Source organism: Canis aureus, chromosome 9 (assembly GCF_053574225.1).
Source record: "Canis aureus isolate CA01 chromosome 9, VMU_Caureus_v.1.0, whole genome shotgun sequence".
NCBI lineage: Eukaryota > Metazoa > Chordata > Mammalia > Carnivora > Canidae > Canis > Canis aureus.
In genome coordinates, this window is record NC_135619.1 from 59267833 (window position 1) to 59280508 (window position 12676).

A 12676-nucleotide genomic window follows, 5' to 3' on the forward strand; every position below is an offset into this window, starting at 1 on the left:
ACCACAGCTTGGAATCTGGGAAATGTGTGAAATTAAACACAATGTAATGGGGTCAGGCTTTCAAAATACTACCTATATTTATTAGAACAAAGTGATGTTTCACATTATAAGGAGAAAAAATGTTTTTCCTCCTTCTTTCCTGCTCTAACTCTTCCATAGCCAATGTGAATGCAAACTCTTTGATATATTTAATGGAACAAAAGGCAGCAGGAGCCTGATCTCTGGAGACCCCCTATGCCAAACTAGATAATTAACTGCCCTGAATGCTTTAAGAATGTTGAAGTATATTTTATCCAGTGATGGTTTTGATGACCCAGAATGTCCTTTCTGACCTCCAAGCAGATGTATTTGATCTCTCTGTGTGTATGTGTGTGCATGTTAAAACAAATGGAAACCTCTTAGTTTATTAGCTTCAGCTATTAATATATAAGATATTTGCATATTCTTTAATTTTTAACTTTTAGTAATCTCTACACCCAACCTGGGGTTTGTTCAAACCCGTGGCCCAAGAGCAAGAATTGCATTGCTCCACTGATCAATCCAGCCATGTTCCCCAAGGTAGTTCTAATTTTTTATCCGTAAAATATTGTGAACATGCCCATTGTCAAATACAAATTTACTAAGATAGGATATACTTGAGTGTTTCTCTGCTTCATAAAAACCAATAAACTTCATCAAGAAGAGATACTAAGCCCTAGTCCCAACTTGAAATCATCATGTCAAAATCTATTTCTATTTCCTGGATTCTCTCTCATTCTCTCTCTCAGTCTCTCTGTCTCTCTCTTTCTCTTTTTCTCTCTCTTATTCTCTTGAATCTGATGTTATTTCTATGCTGGATAGAATCACACTTAAACAATATCCAAGAGAGAAACACAAAATCACCTTAAAAGACACAAATTTCCTGAAGCAGAAATGAAAACTTCCTGCCTCACATAACCTCACCTGGGATGTTCGAGGTAAAGCTAGTTCTAAACAATCAGAACAAGAAACATAAAAACTCAAGCCAGATTCCATGCTTTCTCTTACCCCTTATTTTCTCTGTGATTTGGCTTAATTTTCTCCCTCTCTATATGGGCTTCTTTCATTTTCATAGAGTGTATGCTGAAGCCACAAAGCTGACGTCACCACACACATCCTCACAAAACTGGTATGATCAAGCAGCAAGAGAATTATCGTAATTGTGTATTGATATTTGATATCTCTCTGAAACTGTGTGCTTGCTGAATTCAGAAGCCTAGAGATCAACCCAGTGCTTACCACCATGAACTCAGAGGCAGAGTTTTTAGAAGACTATGTCATGTGTCCTCAGGTCTTTGGTGTATGATCCAAAGTGGCAGCTCTTGTATATGAATTGAGAACAGCTTGTGCTGGAAAAGAAGAAAATGAGGATAGTGTATCCTTCACTCTCACCATATAGCAGGGGAGAGATACATGATCTTTCTGTCTTTGAAGCAATAGGCCAGAGCAAAGCTTCTGATATCTCACCTTAGAGGACTGCTTGACCTGTCCTGTGCTGAGGCCTGAACACAATCCACACTTGTGCCCCAAGAGAATGTTACGGGCCAAGAGCAGATAACGATGGCACCAATTCAAAATAAGGCATTAGTGTCTTTCTCCAGCCCTTTATCATCTGTCCTAAAACTGGAGGGGTTGGGAGAGAAAAGGCTGTGGATCAAATGTGAACTAAGATCAAAGTGAAGAGCATGAAGAGAATATTAACATAGAATAAATTCCAAAGAAGACTCAGGCAGACTCATTAAGTGTTGTCTGCAGTGTTTTCAAGGGGAGAGCAATGAATATTAGACAGAGAATCGTTGAAGGCAGTGATAAAAATTAATAAATAAGACCCCTTGTTGTGTACATTCCTGGTGACCAACACCTGAACTGATGGTCCAAAGCACTGGCTTTATAAACACATGGAGGACCACCTTCTCCCTCCTGAAGCTTCAATACTTGGTCTCTGAAAAGATATTGACCTCTTCCTTTAACCTCAACTAAGAAAACCCTTGAAACCGATTCTGATTGGCCCACTTTCATTCAAAAGACCACTTGAGTGTGTGGTGCATCATGTATGGATCAACACCCTCTACTCTCACATATTTAGAACTGAGAGAACTTCCTCAAAGTGAAGAGACTGCTAAACAATCCTCAAGGAAGGAACAGTTTGAGCAGATAAAACTGTAAGTGCCCTGAAAGAGAAGACTACAGCTTTTACAAAGAAGTGAGATCACTCTAGAACTCTCCTCTGTCCAAAAATCCTTTATTTTAGTTCAATTACTAAATTTCTCCCCCGTTCTTTCTTCAATCCTTTCTTTCAAATAATTTTCTTTGTATTCAGAAGGCATTATTTATTGAAACAAGTTAAATTTTTAAAATAGAAAAAAAAAAGATATCTTAAGGAAGCCATAAATAGTTTATCCTTGAGCAAGGTGGGTGTTAGAGGCACCAACCTCTATGTAGTCAAAACTCCAGGTATAACTTTTGACTCCTCAAATCTTAACTACTAATAGCCTGCTGTTGACCAGAAGACTTAGCCATAACATAAATAATCAATTACCACGTATTCTGTATCTCGTATGTATTATAAACATATAATTGTATATGTATATTCTTACAATAAAGTAAGCTAGGGAAAAGAAAATGTTATTAAGAAAAGCATAAGGGGGATCCCTGGGTGGCGCAGCGGTTTGGCGCCTGCCTTTGGCCCAGGGCGCTGATCCTGGAGACCCGGGATCGAGTCCCACGTAGGGCTCCCGGTGCATGGAGCTTGCCTCTGCCTGTGTCTCTGCCTCTCTCTCTCTCTCTCTCTCTCTGTGTGACTATCATAAATAAAACAAAACAAAAATAATACGAATCCCTCTAATTTTTCTTGAACACCTTTTTCCTAGAATATTTAGTTTCCCATTAAATCTGTAGGGCCTGGCATAGATTATGCATACTGACAGTAGATGTGTGTATGCATGTATGCATGTACTTAGATGCATATGCATACCTATTTATACACATGCACAAATATAGAGAGAGTCACAACTTCTATGTAACAAACAAGCAGAGGAGTTTAGTCTTCACTGTTACTATAGGCTGTGTACTGCAGAATTGTATTTTTAGATTTTTTATTTTCCATTTGCTGATTTCAGATAGAGAAGTCGCTGTGATTTCAGAAAGAGAATCGCTTGGGAGTTTTTGCTTCCTTCTTTGCATTGTAGTTTAATTATTTTTTAAATTAAATATGTATTTAAATAAGTACATATTTATTATAAAACAAATGAATTATAAAATAAAATAAGTTTATATTATATTTAATTTGTTATACTATAGATCAGGTATTGTGTTTAAAAACTTCTTTGGTGAGTGGTTTCTCTTGTAAGTTATCTAAGTCACTTTGAAATCAAACATTAAGACTGTATTATCTGAGAACAAGAATCATCTGAATTCCATTTCCTAATGAAACGCTATAACATTGGAAGTAAACCATAATGGTTTCTATTTTACTTCATGTTAGCCTCATTGATTCCTGTTGGGAAAATTTCTTTGATGCCATTTGACTGGTTGTTGTGTGTTCACCTCCCAGGACCATACACTCTCCTAATATAAGCTTCTCTCATACTGGAAAGTCTTAGCTTCATGAAAGCAGCTCTTGGATGTTCATCCTTCCATACCATTACTCTCCGAGGGACGGGGTTAAAGAGAATGACTTTCTCAATTGCCACCTTGTCCCAGCACATCATTCCCGGGAACATTTCCACTTTCCTAACTCACACATTTTTGAAACTACATTATGTGCGTTGTAATGATTCATAGTCAGCTGAATTTAATCAGTGTAGACTCTGCAACTGTCTCACCTTGTGATATATACACTTTGATAGACACTGACAGTGTAGAATAAATTCCTAGAATGCAGGGAAGCAGAGATTTTTCAAATTTTTTTTTATCTGACTGTCTTGATATAATTCCTGGTACACTTCTACGTGCAGAGAGATCCTTCATAAATGCTTGAGAATATTTCTGAGCTCAGATAACTAGTGTTATGGAGTGACAGAGCTTGATGCATCCTTAGAAATATGACTTCAGCACTTTCAGTTTTCAGAAGAGAAACTAAGGACCATAGATGCCAACTTGCTTTTTCAAAACTTTGGCAACAGCCTGCTGGCAGAGGAAAGATGAAGGCAGAGATGGTCTCACTTTCATCCAAAATTCTTTTCTTGTCACTAAACCAGGCTGCCTCTTCATTTCTAGAGTCCTAGTTAATTCTGAACATATCCAGTGGAGGAGAAAATGAGGCAATTTGTCGCTTGCCTTCTCTAGATTTATAACATAAACATCTAGATGCTGTGGTTGAATCTGTAAGGTGGATAAAACTTCCAGGGGACCCAATTCCATGAATGTGCATTGAATGAATTACAGAGATGGAATGGTTATTCCATTAAACACTTGAAGTTATTTCCTTAATGGAACCACTCTCTTGGCAGTGTGTGCCCCCAAACAATCAGCAGATCTATGAGATTTCCACTGTGCTGTGTCCCAGAGAACAGTCACAACCTAACACAGGAGAATGAGTAATATTCGAATGCCTTCAGAAATAATATGGAGGTAATGATCATGAACACTTCTGGACCTACTGGGTCCACCTGGTTTGGTTCCTCACCCTTGGCTTCTATTGTATCCACTTTCTACTCTTTTATTTCCTTGGTCATGACTCCCCTACCCCTTTCACTCTATCCCATCCCTAGTTGATTTCCCACCACAGCTCTTCTTCATTAGGAACTCTAATCATTTTCTTTCCCATCCTCCTTCTTTTTGTTCCTTAATGTCTTATCATTTGGCCAATCTACAAATATTTGTAGATTGTAAACCCCTAAAGGCACAGACAAGACACTTTTGTTTCTGGTGCCAGTGTAGAGTCTGGCTCCAATAGATGCCTCAGGTTGATGAATACTTAGTGGGCCATGAAAATTAAGATATTTTGGTATGTAAAAAAATGACCCAGGAAGAATATGCTAATGGCTTCACTCTAAAGCATTCGTCTCCGGGAAGAAAAGGATCTTGAGTTCCATTCAAAGATTTTTGAATGTAAAGTAATCTGACTATAATTTTTCCAATCATATGATGAAGGTGGCCTCCTAATGTCCTAATATAAAGCTGGTTCCAGTAGTAGGAAGTCCAAAAATAATATCATTGCCTAAAGTACCTAAGGAGGGTACTGTCCATGATCGATTTCTCAAGGGAATAGTTGACATTTATTTTTTCTTTCATTTTCTTTACTAGGAACATGCAAATAACTCCAGAATCTTGGGTGCAAAGGAAAGGACCATAGAGATAATTTACTCCTATAGATCCCTACCTGGTTTTTAAAATCCATGAAGTCTATAAAACTTTGTAGAATTTCAAAAACCCTGATAGTGACATAAAGTAATAAGATGTTTTTACTTTTGCCTGAAATCATAGAACTCAATTTACTGGAAATTTTGAGCTCAGCAAATAGTTCTGAATGATAGCCATATATATATTTTTAATTTAAAATAAAACTTGGGGGGCTCCTGGGTGGTTCAGTCAATTAGGTGTCTGCTTTAGCTCAGGTCATGATCTCAGGGTCTTGGGATTGAGCCCTGCATCAGGCTTCCTGCTCAGCAGGGAGCCTGCTTCTCCCTCTCCTTCTGCCACTCTCCCCAGTTTATACTCTTTATCTGTCAAATAAATAAATAAAATCTTAAAAAATAGAAGAAAATAGAATAGGGACTCCTGGATGGCTCAGTGGTGGAGCATCTGCCTTTGGCTTAAGGCATGATACCAGAGCCCCGGAATCACGTCCTACATCAGGCTTCCTACGTGGAGCCTGCTTCTCCCTCTGCTTATGTCTCTGCCTCTCTCTCTCTGTGTCTCTCATGAATAAATAAATAAAATCTTTTTATAAATAGGATAGAATAGAATAGAATAGAATAGAATAGAATAGAATAGAATAGAATGAAATGAAAAAAAAAAACAAAACAAAAAACGTAGAGCCACTTGGGTGGCTCAGTTGGTTAAGCCTCTGAGCCTTAATTTTAGCTCAGGTCATGATCTCAGTGTCACGGGATCAGGCTCCACACTCAGCACAGAGTCTGCTTGTCCCTCTCTGTCTGCTCCTTCTCTCTCTCTCTCAAATAAATAAATTAAATCTTTAAAAATAAAATAAAACTTAAATATAAACTTACAATCAAATAAATAAATAAATAAATAAATAAATAAATAAATAAATATTTAGAACTTGATGCATTTTTTTCCCAATTTTGAAACCTAATGGACAGGAGGTGGAAATAATGTATGTGGTTGTTAGCAGAGGAAATTTTTGGAAAATAGATCTAGTTCACACTCTTCAATTCATTGCTGAGAACAGTGATATCTGGAATCATTAAATGACTAGCCTTGTGTGCCAAAGCAGCAAAGGGCAGCACTAGGACTTCTCCTCCAGGACAGTGTGCCCTTCCTTATTTATGTATGTACCACTATATCATTCAAGAAATGCAGCATGAGCTATCTCTCATACATACTCAATCCTGACATATTTATAAAACATTCCATAGGCCTTCTGGAGTTATCTCATACAAGTAGGCCATACTTGCTTGTACCTTGAGGGTTTTTGAAACACATCTACAAATCCCTATGAGGTGTGTTCTTTGTTGCTTTTTGACCCAGTGATGGCTTATTACTTCAATACTCCGAAGAGCCTACAGAGACAAATGGCTCAGAGCTTCTCGAGCTCTATAGTGTGTGCTAGAGCAGATAAAACCTGTTTGTGATACAGGTTAAACCTCAACAGTCTCCCTGCAGGATTACATTCTGCTGTTTCCACTAAAGGGAAAGAGGAGATTTTAGATATAAATGCACATTAAGAGTTGAAAAGACTTTTAGTGAACGGGAGCAGAACACGTTTAGTAATATAACAAAACCTAGCCAGCAGTGTCTTCAGAGAGGTGCACACTGGCTATATGAGGCTCCGAAAACTGCACAGATGTAATGCATGATTTTCAAATACAAGGTCACTCTGACAGTTACTCTACAATGAGCTGAAACCCTAAAGATCACTTGACTTCATGTTTTTGGGGAAAACTAAAAATCATCTCTCAATTTCCTTGTATTGTGTTTGACTTGTATTTCTCCGTAGATTTAAAAATTCCAAAAGAAGCAGCACAGCTTATTCTATTGCTCAAATATTCAGCTCATGCATTTCCTCTCTCTGAACACTTTTCACACACACTTCCACTTGGAAGACCGCATTGTAGTCATAGTCCCCCCAAATACTTTTTTAAAGATTTTATTTATTTTAAAGACAGAAAAGAGAGGGAGAGGGAGGGAACGGGGTGGGGGTGGAAGAGCAGATAGAAAGGGACAGAATAGTGCTGAACTCAGAGCCCAACATGGGGCTCGATCCCACAACCCTGAGATCATGATCTGAGCTAAAATCAAAAGTCAGATGCTTAATTGACTGAGCCACCCAGGCACTCCCATAGTTCTCCAAAATATTGATTGTATTTATATATTTAGTCAGGGGCAAGGAATTGGATGACACCCTGCATTCTAAATTATTATTATTATTATTTGGTCATTGACTGGATTTCTTGTGTCTACACGCAGTGTCTGGCCAAAGACAGGGGCTCAGTGAAGTGACTGGAATTGTTGTCTATAATATAAATATTTGGTATAGAAAATTTGTTGGGATTAAAATCAATGATTTGTTAAGGGGAATCTCTGAACCTACCACCTTCACAAGTAAATGCAACTTCCTCATGAGATGTCACTCTGTGTGAGTCAGTCTGAGAGTGGTGAAAACCCACCTTATTTTATAAGTAGAATTGTGTCTCCCTCAAATTTATATGTTGAAGTCCTAGCCCCCAGTACCTCAGAATGTGACCTTCTTTGGAAATAGGTCTATTCAAGATATAATGAGTTAATTTGAGATCATTAAGATGGGCCTTGATCTAATCTGACTAGTGATCTCATGAAAAGGGGAAGTTTGGAGATAGTTGTGTGCACAGAAGAAATTCCATATGAAGCTGGAGGCAGAGGTCAGGGTTATGCCTCTCTAAGCCAAGGAATGCCAACAATTACCACCAGACCACCAGAAGCTAGAGGAGAGACATGACATAGGTGTTTTGTCATTGTTGACTTTGTATAGCTCTCACAGGGAACCAACTCTATCTATATCTTGATTTTGGACTTCTGGTTTCCAGAACTGTGAGACAATATATTTCTGTGGTTCTAAGTCATCTCATTTATTATAGAAATCTTAGGAAACAAATACACCTGCTGATGCAGGTTCTGTGTTTAAAATATAATTATTAAAAAAATAAAATATAATTATTTAACTGGCACTTCTTAATACATTTGGAGAACAAGTAAGCTGGTTGTGCATGGATAGCCTCAATGTCAGTGGGAAGCCCAGCCATTCAATGCTTCAATTTACTTAACAGGAGTCAGTATTTTGCTAATTTGAGAAATGGAGGATCTATTAGTTACATCAAAGGTTTAGCCCTACTAAGATGACATGAATTTTCAAAGCAAGGTACTGTCTTTCCATCTGCTTGGATGTATCGATGTAAGGGAAGTTCCTCCTGACTGTACAAGGAAGAATCCAGTCTCCTGGGAACTCACATATTTGAGAGTCATACCATTGATGGATGATCTTATGGCATCTTCATTTACCAAAACCTAAAATAACAAAGAAATATAACTCTCAATTACTTTTGACTAAACACCCTTTCTTTTCCTTTACATTCTATCTAGAGAGCAGATACAAAGTGGAATGATAGCTTTCTCGAGTTTTATCCTTACACTGCAACATGCCTCTCTTTGTAAAGAATGACTTATCTAGTGTCACTTCTGGAGCTAGAAACTCAGTACTTAATCAAGGAAATATTGTAAGGTATTGTGGTTCTGCTTATTTTCACCCCCCCAAAAATGTATGATGTTGTAAAACCCACTTAAACTCTAAAGGTTTTAATCTCTTCAGCAGGAAAATATATATAGAAAGGGTTGGAATACCTCTAAGCCATTTCTAACTCCAACTTTTAAAAAAGTCTCTATGAGCAATTTATTTTGTCATCCATCCAACAAATGAATACTGAACACCTGGTACACATTGGGTATGCTGTAGGGCCCTGCTCTCATGGAGTTTGCACTTCAGTGGAAAAGACAAATAATAAAGTTAAAATTTAATCCATCTCTGTGAGAGTATTAGCTAAATCGAAATTATATATTTATGTTTATCATCATAATATAATCGATACAATATATTATAATCACCACTGATATAATACATTGCAACTGAAATAACATATTACAATTAATTTATTATATGACATGATGTAACATAACAAATGTGTGGGGATGGAGATGGGGGAGGACCACTGCTTCGTCTTGGATGGACAGTGAAGCATTCTCTGAGTGGGTGATATTGAAGCCAAGACTGAATGACAAAATGAAACCAGTGTGGGATTATTCCAGATGGAGGGAGCAGCAAATACCAAGATCCTAAGGGAGGAAAGTGCTTAGTTGGTAGAGGAGCCTAAAAGTAGTTGTTGTCCTTGGTAACCAAGGTGGACAGAGGTTAAGACAGGATTTGAAAGAGGATTGGCTGGGCCACATATGACCATGCAGACTTTGCAGAAGGGTATGATTTCTGCTTTGAGGTTCAGTGGCAGGTCATAGGAGGTTTTAAATTGAAGAATGATATGATCTTATTTTTTTCAGCAGTAGTAATCAATGCCTCCTTCACCAAGGAAAAAATTCTCAAATGGACAGTTATACACTTTCTCTTTTTGTTGCTTGGAATTCCTTCTTCCTCCTTTGTATTATTTCTCTTTAGCTATTCTTTTTTTCTCCCCCATTTCTTTCTTTATTGATTTCTAAATTTATTCCTCTTCCCTCTCTCCCCCTTTATTATTATTATTATTATTATTATTATTATTATTATTATTATTATTTTGCCTTCATCAAGCAGCACCTGAGATATACTACCACCAAGATTATTTTAACTGAGCAGAAGAAAGCTGCAGATCCCACTAGGGGTCACCTCTGACCCACTGATGAGTCCTTAATCCTGCAATTTTGCCTAGTGTTTATAGCCAACCAGAGACACTTATTCTCCTGTCTCTATCTTCTTTTACCTTTATGACCCCCTAAGGATCCGACTCAAAGGCATTGTGGTCCACATCCTCCCTTGGACCCAAGCCACCCCAGGAGCCAGGCAGGCTATCAAAACAGGCCTGCCCCAGATGATTCCTTTTGTTCAGAGTAGATTGGTGCTCTTGAACTGGGAACTTGGCTCATTGACAAAAGTGGCATCATTCTGCAAAGTGGAATGTCACCGGAAAGGCCGTGATTGTATGAGGAATGCCTGGACTGTCTGTCTGCCTCTTGCCAGCGGGCTGCCTGAGGGTCCAGCAGCCAGGCTTCCTGGAGCTTCCTTCAATTGTCTTTACACACAGAATTTAGTACCCACTTAAAGACATACAGACCTGCCCTCAACCTTCTGCTGAAAAAGGAAACTTCCTGTAATTTATTTCCAACCTGGTTGCTTTGGAACTGACAGTTTTATTAATTGGAGAAATTTCATTATTTCATAAGGCCAGTTGAGGCGTCAAGGACAAGTGGGTCCCCTTGGTACTCTTCCTCTTGCAATTTATCTGCATATATTAAAATATGCCCATTCACATAGTCTATGTGCACACATATATCTGTTCTATATAAAGTGAAGAGGTGAAACTCATCTTTATACACATTTTACTCTACAAGTTGATGGTAGATTCCTTGAAAAGATCAAGAAAGTGGCAAGTTTGCTTCTGTTAGATGAATTAAGGAATTGAATTTGTAATCTGTAAAATTTTCTCTTCTACTTTTTTTCCTTATGCCCAAATTGCTTTTCTAAATTTATTTTTTTTATTATTTTTTTTTCTAAATTTAAATTTAATCTTTTGGAAAGTCTTGGTCAAATTTTCATTGTTTGAATTTCTTGGCACAAATGCATGCATGTGCCTAATTGAATATTAGTCTCCATTTTAGATTGTTTTACCGTTTAACATGTACTTTCACTATACTTTCCCTACATTACACATTCCTGTTCATTTCAATTTATAAATTAGAATTCTAAGTCTCACTAGGATTAAAGACTTTCCCAAAAGTTCCATGTCTAGCCTGTAACAGATCAAGGACAAGACCTAAGATCTCATGCACTGAGGTCAAATTCAGTGCCCTTTGCCCTACAAGTTCTTCAAGCTTTTTCAGTGAAGGGCCAGAGAGTAAATATTTTAGGTTTTTCAAGTCATATGTTCTGTATCACAGATACTGAACTTTGCTGTTGTAGATCAAAAACAGTCACAGACCATACATAAATAAATGAATATTGCTGTGTTCTAAGAAAATTATATTTATGGTCGCTGAAGTCAGAGTGTCTCATAATTTTCATTTAATTTTCATAAGTCACCATTTTCCTTTAATTTTAATCGCCTATGTAAAAAAATAGTTCATTTATCCTAACAAAATAGGCAGGAAGTGGGATTTGACCTATGAACTGTAGTTTGTAGAACCATCTATGAATGGAATTATTAGCCAGACAGCTGAGACCTGAGTTCATTTTAGCCCCTCATGGAATGAGCAATATTAGGTCTCCAAAGTGATTCTCATCATTATTAATCATTAGCTGAATTTCAGAGACCTGTCATCAGGGATTAATTTCCACCAAGATTTCTCTTAAAGGAAAATAAAGTGAAAATATTAATGAATAGGTACAAACCTCATAAGAGTGGCTCATATTTTTAAGAAACATGTAATGTAGAAATGACTTGCTTCCTATTGAAGAGTATTATTCATAAATTCTATGATTTTTTTAAAAGATTTTATTCATTCATTCATGAGAGAAGAGACATAGAGAGAGAGGCAGAGACAAAAGACAGAGAGAAGCAAGCTCCTCTCAGGAAGCCTGATGCGGAACCCGATCCCTGAACTGGGATCATGCCCTGAGCCTAAGGCAGACACTCAACCACTGAGCCACCCAGGCACTTCCTATGAATTTTTGAAGAATTCCTGAAAAAAATCAGGGAAATATGAATATTTTTACACTCATTTTTATTCTATTACAGCTCAGTGCTGTTTGACAACAATAAACCAATTAATTGGGTTTTGTGGATACAGATGAGAATATAACTCAGGCTACCCAGTAAAGCAAACCTCCCCTTTTTCTGATTATTTAAGCAAGAAAGAGTTTGCAGATAGTTGATCAAGATAAAATAATAAACACTTGCATAATGATCCTGGAGCTAAAAGACAGAAATGAAATAGTACTAGCAATTAATTCTGTAAAATAAATGCTCAAGTAATATTTGTTAACAATTATGTAAAAGGTTAGAAATCAGACAAATTCTTCCTGGTTTAGCAATTAGCTGATGCTGGAAGACAAATCTCTAATTTCCAGATCTGGTCCCTAAATCAAGAGCAACCATGGGCCTTTAGTCAAATTAAATTAGAAGCCAAGAAAATGGAAAATATCCCATTGACATTTCATCTTATTCCTTTTTGAGATAACGATTCTGGAGCTTGGTTTCTATATCCATGCTTATATTTAAAGCAGAGTAAAGACTTAAAATATAATATGGCTATATAGATGCTCTTCTGGGGTAAAAGCAGCTCCATTTTGGAGGTTGAT

At 37.3% G+C, this 12676-nt stretch overlaps 1 long non-coding RNA gene across 1 annotated transcript in view; it reads left to right on the forward strand.

Moving 5' to 3' along the window:
- The window catches only part of LOC144320173 (uncharacterized), a 46136-nt gene that overhangs the window by 12876 nt on the left and 20584 nt on the right, over positions 1–12676 (forward strand). The window lies entirely within an intron of this gene.